General features: G+C 53.0%; 1 protein-coding gene and 1 long non-coding RNA gene across 3 annotated transcripts in view; one reads left to right on the top strand and one right to left on the bottom strand.

The window, feature by feature from the left end:
* Positions 1 to 4,367: 4,367 nt before the first annotated feature.
* Positions 4,368 to 5,844, bottom strand: LOC112581850. The gene is made up of 2 exons (XR_003106506.3): positions 5,711 to 5,844; positions 4,368 to 5,260 (listed from the first exon to the last, which is right to left on the bottom strand). It is a non-coding gene; the product is annotated as an uncharacterized LOC112581850 (long non-coding RNA).
* FBXL19 (F-box and leucine rich repeat protein 19) overlaps positions 5,255 to 10,153 on the top strand; it is an 81,308-nt gene continuing 76,409 nt past the window's right edge. The window contains exons 1-2 of one of the 2 annotated variants that reach the window (XM_045164325.1): positions 5,255 to 5,785; positions 6,091 to 6,242. The gene's annotated coding sequence lies outside the window, so the exon portion shown is untranslated. Of the gene's footprint in view, positions 5,786 to 6,090; positions 6,243 to 10,153 lie in introns of those variants that run through there. The other variant, XM_025275321.3, reaches the window with a different exon arrangement.

The following is a 10,153-nucleotide window of genomic DNA, read 5'->3' as shown; positions in this document are numbered from 1 at the left end:
CATATGCTGTTACTCTGTTTATGTCACTTTATGCAGAGTACATCATGCAAAATGCAGGGTGGATGACCCACAAGCTGGAATCAATATTGCCAGGAGAACTACCACAAACCTCAGAGAAGCAGATAATACCACCCTACTTGCAGAGAATGAAGAGGAACTAAAGAGCCTCTTTGGAGAAGGCAATGGCACCCCACTCCAGTACTCTTGCCTGGAAAATCCCATGGACGGAGGAGCCTGCAAGGCTGCAGTCCATGGGGTTCCTGAGGGTCAGACATGACTGAAGTGACTTAGCAGCAGCAGCAGCAAAGAGCCTCTTGATGAGGGTGAAAGAGGAGAGCAAAAAAGCTGGCTTAAAACTCAACATTCAAAGCACTAAGATCGCAACATCCGGTCCCATCACATGATGGCAAGTAGAAAGGGAAAAAGTGGGAGCAGTGACAGACTTTATCTTCTTGGGCTCCAAAATCACTGCAGAAGGTGACAGCAGCCATGAAATTAAAAGATGCTTGTTCCTTGGAAGGAAAACTATGACAAATCTAGACAGCATATTAAAAAGCAAAGACATCGCTTTGCTGACTAAATTCCCTATAGTTAAAGCTATAGTTTTGCCAGTAGGCCTGTATACATGTAACAGCTAGCTGGACTGACCCTTGCTTAACCAAATCAAGTGGAATTTAGATCATTCTAATGGAAGAGAGAGCTTCAGGCAGCTGAGATCTAAGCCCTCAGGGCTTCCTAATTTCTGTATATGACCAGTTAAGAGTTTAGGGGGCTGCCCTCGGCTTCCCAGATGGCGCTAGTGGTAAAGAACCCGCCTGCCAATGCAGGAGATATAAGAGATGTGGATTCCATCCTTGGATGGGGAAGATCCCCTGGAGGAGGGCATGGCAACCCACTCCAGTATTCTTGCCTAGAAAATCCTATAGACAGAGGAGCCTGATGAGCTACAGTCCATAGGGTCGCAAAGGGTCTGACATGACTGAAGAGACTTAGTACCCAGGCACTCTGGGCCTGGGGTGGGGTGAAGGTAAGCACATTCCAGGAAGGGAATGAAGGCCGGAGGCCTTGTAGCAGCTGCTGGAAGAATTACATGAGGATTCAGAGTTTTCCATGGAGCTCTGGAAGAAGAATATTTGGAAGAATTTGGAAGAATACAGGTAATTGGAAGAATACAGTATTGTGCAGGAGGCCATGGTCTTAAAAATCCTATATTTTTGGAAGAATAATCTCAAATGCTCATGTCTAAATGGACAAAAGCCTGAGGCTCCCAGCTCACTCTGGATTAGGTCAGGAATTTTGCATCATAGCTGCCTAGCATGGGGCTTCCCTGGTGACTCAGACAGTCAAGACCTGGTCTGGGATTCGGGAGACCTGAGTTCAATCCCTAGGTTGGGAAGATCCCCCTGAGGAGGAAACAGCAACCCACTCCAGTATTCTTGACAGGAGGATCCCCACCGGCAGAGGAGCCTGGAGGGCTACAGTCATGGGGTCTCAAAGACTTGGACACAACTGAGCAACTAAGCACAGCACAGCACAGCTGCCTAGCATAGGGTTGGACACACAAGAGGTGCTTAATATCCATTTATTTGATGTAGCGGTGTGGTCCTCAACCAAATTTTACAGAAGATTTTTAAGATCATTTCTTTATAACTGTGTGGGGTTTCTTTGCAAAGGTAGTCCAGTCATTTCTCTCATTCTATATTCAAATGGGTCAAAAAGGGAACTTCCTTGGTGGTCAAGTGGTTAAGAACCTGTCTGCCGATGCAGGGGATATGGGTTCCCTCCCTGCCCCGGGAAGATCCCACATGCTGAAGGGCAACTAAGCCTGTGTGACACAAGCGCTGAAGCCCATGAGCCCTAGAGCCTGTGCTCCACAACAAGAGAAGCCACCGCAATGAGAAACCAGAGCACCACAAGGAAGAGTGGTCCAACTCGGGAAAACCCACATGCAGCAACAAAGAGCCAGCACGGTCAGAAAGAAACTCACCACACGGATGATTTCAAATGCCTTTAAAAAAGAGAGAAACTTTTACAATGTTCAAAGCCCCTGCTGCAGGAACACACTTAGAGCATCCATCCCAGCTGCCACTCAGAAGGGGGCATGCGTGTGTGCGGAGTTGCTTCAGTCCATGCTAAGTTGTTACAGTAGAGGCCGACTCTGTGACCCTATGGACTGCAGGCCACCAGGCTCCTCTGTCCATGGGGTTCTCCAGGCAAAAATACTGGAGTGGATTGCCCTGCCCTGCTCCAGGGAATTTTCCCCACCCAGAGATGGAACCTGAGCGCCCTCCTTCTCCTGCATTGGCAGGTGGGTTCTGTACCACTAGTGCCATCTGGGAAGCCCCATTAGAAGGGCACAACTCTAAACGTCATCGTATCTATGTGATAAATCTGGAGAGGTCTGGGGAAACGTGTATACTGGCAACACCCACTGACAGTAGCAACTCAGCTACTGTTGCCATCAGACCCTCCAGGGACACTGGACAATGAGCTCTACTGAAGGATTGTGTGACCATTAGAAGCCACACCCACGGTTGGGTGTGTTACTTCTGAAACTTTTGTCAACCAGACCCTGGCAACTTCTGTGGAGCCTTGTTTTCAGTGATTACTAATTGCAGGGGTGACTGTCAACCTCTTACAGGGGCATTTTGTGTTCACCTGCCCACCATATTTCAGTGTAAATCAGTCTCCTCTCTGCTTTTTAAAAAACCATTTATTTTTTTCACTGCTTTGGGTTTTAATTGTGACACGCAGTCCCTTCATTGCAATGCATGGGCTTCTCTCTAGCTAAAGCACATGGGCTCAGATGGAGTGCATATTAGTTGCCCTGTGGCATGTGGGATCTTAGTTCCCCAATCCAACCACTTCACCTGCATTGGAAGGCCAATTCTTAACCAATGGACCACCAGCGAAGGCCCTCCTCTCTGCTTTCTGAGTAGTGGCCCATGTGACCAACAAAGGAGCTCCCTCAGTGCACGTCTTAAGGAGGGCGCTTGCCCAGATAATCCTCTACATGACGGCTGTCCCTTCCACTAGGAGCCACAGAAAGCTGTGTTTGTCATTACAGCTGTTTACAGCCATTGCCAGGGAGTGCTAGTGGTCAAGAATCTGACTGCCAATGCAGGGGATGTAAGAGATGTGGATTTGATCCCTGGATTGGGAAGATCCCCTGGAGGAGGACATGGCAACCCATTCCAGTGTTCTTGCCTGGAGAATCCCATGGACAGAGGAATCTGGCGGGCTACAGGCCATAGGGTTGCAAAGACTCGGACATGAGTGAAGTGACTTAGCACACACTCACAGGCATTCTAGTTCTTTTCCTTCAAGGCAGAATGTGGAAAGAGGTCCTGACTCTGCCCACTTTGAAATTAGGGGAGGCTATGGAGTAGTCAATACTATGTGAACACAACTGTCCTGTGTCACTTCTGGGCAGAAGCTATAGAAGCCAGGCCATGTTTCACCAGGTCCTTCTCCCTCTATTCATCGGAGATTGGGTGGTGAATATGGGAGCTCATATCCAGATGGAGACTCTTGGCCTTAATCCCTGGGTACCTAGAATGGGCAGACCTCTCCCCACTGACCAACACTAGACACACAGCATGAGCCCGAATCAGACCTTAGTTGCTGTAAGCCACCCAAACTTGGGTGTTCTTTGTTACTGCAGCATAACTTCACCTGCTCTGACTCATACAGAAGCTATGACCTTCTACACAAATCCAGGAGAGATCTGGATCTTCCAGAAGAGTACCCACTGCTGAAAAGGAACCTCAAGATCAATGGGCTGCTCCCGCTCCTGAATTCAGTGAGCTCAATCCAAGGTTGTGGATAGTTCTGCAAGCCGGCAGGAGCCCTCTATCCCTTTCTATCAGCTCCCCACTGGAGACTGAATAGTGCTCCTGTTTCTGAATGTGGTCTGCAGCCCTAGTCCCTCATATAGGAAACCCCACCAGTGACTGCCATAAACCGTCTTTCCGATGGTTCTTAGACAAAATGTGTAAATAAAGTGGACAGAAGACAGAAATTTTTTGTGCAGATGAAGAGACTTGTGGGTGCTGTAAACCCGGGATTCACTTATGGCAGAGAAGTTCTGACTGTTGTTTTTATATTTTATTGTCAATGTGGGTGGATCATAGTATTTCCAACTCATATTTTAAGTAGACCTCCTCAGTCATTTCGACTCTTTGCGACTGTATGGCCTGAGGCTGCCAGGCTCCTCAGTCCATGGGATTCTCTAGGCAGGAATACTGGAATGGGTTGTCATGCCCTCCTCCAGCAGATCTTCCCCAACCAGGGGTTGAACTCGTGTCTCCTGCATTACATGCAGATTCTTTACCACTGAGCCACTGGGGAAACCTCTTTTAAGTATATACAAATAATATCTGCTCATGGTAAAACTGTCAAACTGCAGAGTAGGTTATAAAGTGAAAAGCAAAAGTTCTCCTCTTTCTCTGTATGCAGTCACACTCAGCCATCTCTCTATCAGCCAGCGAGGGGTGCAGGCACACCGTGTGGTCCTGAGGTGCTCTCTAGAGTGTGAGAAATGGCCTTGACCTTCAGTAGGCTTATTTTCGGGTCTCAGTTAATAAGGTGGGGCCAGTAGTGCTTCTGCTAGGACTGAAGCAAGCTGGATGGGACTGTGTGGATCTAGCGAGTACTTGTCTCACCCCAAAGAGGAAGCCACAGTTCTGCACCAGCTGTTTCTTGTTCAAGGAAACAAAGAATGCAGACTCAGTGTTGCTGGATTCCAAGTGAAAGAAATGTGTGGTTGCTCTGCCAAACTTAACACACAGAGGATGGACATGATCAACTGGCAGATGCTATAGTTCGGAAGGTGGGCTCTGAGGCCTTGGGAATCCTAGCTTTAAAAAAAATATATTTTATGAAACTCATTATTTTTCTTTATAATTTAATATTCCTTTCTAAACTTTATTCATTTATTGATGTATTATATATTTTTGGCCGTGCTGGGTCTTTATTGCTGCATGCTGGCTTTCTCCACTTGTGGCACGGGGTACTCTTTGTTGGGATGTGCAGGCTTCTTGTTGGCGTAGTTTCTTTTGGTAGGGTGCACAGGCCCTAGGTCCTGGGCTCGGTAGTTGTGGCGCTTGGGCTTTGTTTCTCTGCATTATGTGGAATCTTCCCCGACCAGGGTTCAAACCCAGATCTCTTGCATTAGCAGGCGAATTCTTTACCGCTAGACAGACCCCCAGAGAAGCTCTGAATCCTAGCTTTATCACTCAGTCATTCCCAGTTTCCTCATCTATAAAATGAGATCATAAACAGGATTCTTAGGAGGATCAAATGAGATGCTGAAAGCACGCAAGATATAAGCTATGAAGCACTCTTCATAAAGCTTATATCTAGGGAAAGAGTCAAATGAATCTCATCTGGGAATGACACACATGAAGGGTTTTTGGGACACAAACCTGAAAGATGAAGTTAACTGGGTGCAGCGGTGAGAAGGGTGGAAGGGAAGAACCTAATCGCTAGAGGGACTGGCTCCAGAAAAAAACATGGGGAATCATGCAAGCCAAACTAAAGCAGTGAGGCGGAAGAGGAAACAATCTTCGGGGAGTCAAGGATTTCCTAAATACACTGTGAGCTAGAAGGAGCCTCTCAGTTCAGCCTGAGGCCAGTCCCTGCAAATTTAGGACTTCACATCTCACCAGCCAGCCTGCGTTCAATTCCCTGCCAGAAAAACCACACTCACCAAATCTTCCGCAGGGCCCTGGAACCACAGGGGTCGAAAGTGAATAGTTTTGCAGGCAGAGGAGGAAGAAGGCAGGTAAGAAGGTGCAGTGGTAGGAAGCAGGGCCGTTTGCCTTGGCAGCTGAGGTGTCTAGCGGGGAGAGGGAGGGGAGCTCGGCGAGGGGGCGGGGGTGCCTCCAAGACTGGCTGGGAATTGACAGCGCCCACAACTTCAGGTTGAGGAATCTGATCAGGTTGTCGGACCTCAGTCAAACGAAGAATGGGCGTCCCCTAGCAGCAGTAATCGGTAGTGGACACCGAAGGACCCAGATGAGGGGCGGAGGGAGGAGGGGGTGCGGCTCAAGATGGGGTAGACGGCCTGGCACAGTTTTCTTCTCACAGGCGCGCTAACTCCTTCCTGCATGACGGACACCTGGGATCCCAAAACAGCTGGGCTGGAAGGGCCCTCGAGAAAGGAACTGCCAACACGTGCCCTGTGTCAGGCCCTGAAGGTGGGCATTTTCGTGAACATTGTCATAACACTCTGCTTCGAGGTAGGTATCGTTATCCCCATTTTTCAGATGAGAAAAATCGAGGTTTGGTGACTTCCCAAGGAGGGGTGGGGATGTTGTATGACTCCAGAGCCTTTTCCCTGGAGCTCTCTCGACTTGGAAGCTACCGATTCTCTGAGGTTTGGGGGAACAAGCATCAGGTGTGAGGCGCCGAAGCTTTCCAAGGGACAACAGCGTGACAGTACTCTCGGCAAGAACCACGCCTCCCTTGTCGCCACAACACTGATTACTGTTGCTTTCCTTTAAGAGCCTTCCCCTGAAAGATGAAGTCCTCGCCATACGAGGAGGCAGACATTATAGATTCCTGGATCTCTCGGACGTCTTTTCTCCCTCATCCGCATTGATCCCCACTGGCGACAGAAATTTTCCCCCTCCACTAGCGAGTGAAGGCACGAGACTACATTTCCCGGCAGGTCGTCAGAAGCGGGTGGCTAGGAGAGAAGGAAAGAGACTCGCCGGTTCCGTCCGCTCTCAACTTAGCCTGTCGGCGGTGATGCACATTTCAGTAGCGCACGTCCTTTCTCTGTTGAACTGAGGGGACCACGTCCCCCAGCAGGCACCGGCGCAGAGGATGTGCTAGGCCGCCATGGTTATGGACGTCCCTTTTCCTATTTCCACAGGCAGTAGCCTTAGTGCATGAACTACAAGTCCCAGGACCCGTCTCCTCTTTCGTCCAGCGGCCATCTTTGCTGGTAGACCCCGCCCTTTCCCCCCTTCCATTGTCTGGTCAAAGATAATAGAAGGGAGCCGAGAAGACTGCAACTCCCGTCAAGCTTTGCGCCAAAAGGAGGGGAATTTCGATATTACAGGCGGGCGAGGTGCCAAGGTGGTATAGTGAGGCGATCGGGAGAAGCTAGGTTGCCTGCCATTTTTATGGTAGTCCCCTTATCCTCTTGGTCCTGCCATCCTTAAGGAACTCTAGAAGGCTAGGAAACTACTATTCCCATCGCACCTCGTAAGATAGACTACTAGGCAGGTGTCCACCCCCTCTTCCGCCATCTTGTTTGTAGTCGTCATTCACACGCCTCTACGCTCTGCAACCGGGAGCCTTGGGGCAGCCAGACTATAACTCCCAGCATCCTCCACTCCCGGTTGGGCACGTCCTCCGTCATCCTGTTTGTAGTTCCCACTGACCGCACCATCCCATTGATCCCACGGTAGCACCAGCGCCCGCGGGACTACTACTTCCGTCGTGCCCTGCGCATGTTAGTCCTGAAAAGTGGAGGTGTTGGGGGATGGAGCGGGCAGGGGGCAGGGGGCGGGGTTCCTCTGGGAGAAGGAGAGAGTAAAGAGGAGGAGGAGGAGAGGAGGGGCGGGGGAGGGGAGAAGGGAGGGAGGGGAGGGAAGGGGGAAGAGAGGAAGGAACTCTGGAGGGATGAGAGAGGCGGCCAGGACACCGGGCCGAAGCAGCGCGGGCCCGGGGGTCCAGGGGGACTGAGGCACGCCGATTGCCCCCTCACCCGTTTCCTGTCCCCTCCATCCTTTCCTTCCAACCCTCCAGCTTGAGGACGGGGATTTATTCAAATTTTATTTAAATCTCTATCTCCCGAGGGTCGCGCGCTGGGGGGAGGAGAAGAGAGCGGGGCCGCGCGAAGGCTGCGGGGTCAGGGTCCCAGCAGCTTCCTTCAACCCCCTGGAACCGAAGGGCTCTTAAACTGGCCTAGGACCTTTGGGAGTGGGCTTCGGGAAGGGGCCAGTTAAAGGGCCGAGGGCGCTGGCGAGAGGCGAGGTGGGGCGTGGTGAGGGGAACTGGGACTCGAACCCCTGGACTACGTGGGGCCTAGGCAGAAGCTGTGCACCCTGCGCCCGAGGAGCCCCCGTTGGCCTGAGGAGACTGAGGGACTGAGCCCCCCAGAGCAGGACCTCCCCCCTGGAAGGGCCGCGCCGCAACCCGTGGGAGGGCCTCGCCCCTGGCGCCCCCCATGGCCACTCGCCGCCGTCCCGGCCTCGGCCGGAAGGAGGGGCCGAGCGCCCTCGGTGGGCGGTGGACCCGGGCGTTGAGCATTCCGAGCCCAGCGCCGTCAGGCTACCCTCGCCGCCGATGGTGGCCGACCAGCCGGGAGCTGCCGAGAAGGGCGAGTTGGCTCCCGGGACACGTATGAGGTGAGTTCATGCAGCTCCTCCTCACCCCCAGACCTGGGCAGCTCCCAGTCCCATTCATCCTCAGCCCGGCCTCTCTCCACCTTGCCCGCCCCCAGCCTCACCCTCTCTTTGCTCCAAACTCCTCGTCTCCAGCCCTCTTTCCTGTAAGCTCTCAACCCTGGGGAACTGGCCTTTCTTCCTAGACCTGGCTTCCCCTTGCAGACCGCTGTCCCCGCCTGCAGTTGCAGCCCCCAAGGGCCCTCCCCTGGAGCGCTGGAGGGCTCCTTTCCCCCCGTGGATGGGTCTGGAAAGGGGGAAGCTGGGGTAAGACTCTGGATATGAAGAGAGCCTCCCGGCCTGCTGAATCTGTGTGGGATCTTGGAGGATCTGGTTTGCCTGGGAAGAGGAACCCAAGGGATTCCAGACAATTAGGGATGGAAAGCAGCTTGGGAAGCTGGGAGGCGGGGGGGGGGGGGGGGGGGGGGGGGGGGGGGGGTGGGGGGCGGTGCACATAGCCCATCTTGAGTTCTATGGAGATGTCAGGCTGGATTCTAGATTCCCAGGGAATCTGGGAGATTGCCCAGGTTGACCTGAGAGACCCATAAGGAGGCTGTGTTGGAGCAGAGGGAGCTCCGTGGGGAACAGAGTTGAAATTTGGGGCCACGGAGGGCTTCAGAAGCAGCGTCTGAAAGAAGGTCTGTGAGCGCTGGGACGTTGGGCAGCCTGGTGGATCTTTAGGGGTTAGATTGGGTGAGCAGGTTCCCATTGAAGGTGAGGAGGAAATCTTGGCTTTTGGGAAAGAGGAGATGGGTGTTAGTAGCTTCTGAGAGAAAACAGAGAGGTCTGGAGTTGGCATTCAGGAATCTGTGGGGATCTGGGAGGTGAATTTGGGGTGTTTCAGCTTGGGGAAAGCCGGGGTTAGAGCACATTTGGAGAACAGGGGAAGAGTTGGGACCTGTCTCAGGTGACTCCACAGACAAGGAACCCTGGTTGTCCCGGGAGCTTCGCTGTGGGGATGTCCGTGGAAGGGTCCTTGTCCCTCTCGGTGTCGCTTCATCCTCCCTGGGTCAGGCGCGGGAGTCTGGAAGAAGTGTTAGAGTAGGAGTGAGGTCAGGAAGCTAGTTCTCAGGGCTCCCGGAGGAGCCAAGTGAGCTGCTTCAGGAAAAGGGTGGCCTTGCCTAGAGGGATGGGGGTTCCCCTGACCCCCCGCAGGAGGGGCACCTCCTTGTTCCTTGTCTCCCTGGGTAGGAAGGCAAGCTCTGGCTGCCTAGGAGTAGGGGGAAAGCTGCCAGGAGTCTCGCCGGCCAGGGTCCCCGTGGGCCCCCTGACCTTGCCACCCTCCACCCACAGCCCTCGGCATTCCTGACGCCCCCAGTGTCGTGGAGCAGCCGGGAGCCGGGGGCCGGAGCGCGCCGATGCCGAACCCGCTTCTGCTGCTCCCAGGCCTCTGTGCAAACTGAGTGTGGGGACTGCCACTTCTGCCGAGACATGATTCTGGGGGGACCCAGGCCCGTGAAGCAGTCATGCCTGCCGTGAGTTCTGCCCCCGCTGCAGGAGGGCACCCTTCCCCAGCTGACCTCAGCACCTATCTGGGGGGCTGGGGGTGACTCCATTGAGGGTCATGTAAAGTTGCCATAGATTCGCACTTGCGTTCACTGGCTGGTTCACATATCCGCCAGGCCCATTTCTGTCCTCAGCTTCAAGCTGGGGCCAATGTTAGGTTCTACAGAAGAATCCCTCTCACACCCTATCTTCAGGCCTTTCCCAACTTTCAGAGGCAGAGACCCACAGAAAGCTCGGGCCCCCTTGGA

The sequence above is a fragment of the Bubalus bubalis genome, chromosome 24 (genome assembly GCF_019923935.1).
Source record: "Bubalus bubalis isolate 160015118507 breed Murrah chromosome 24, NDDB_SH_1, whole genome shotgun sequence".
NCBI classification, from domain to species: Eukaryota; Metazoa; Chordata; class Mammalia; order Artiodactyla; family Bovidae; genus Bubalus; species Bubalus bubalis.
This window is presented reverse-complemented; position numbering and strand designations above follow the sequence as displayed.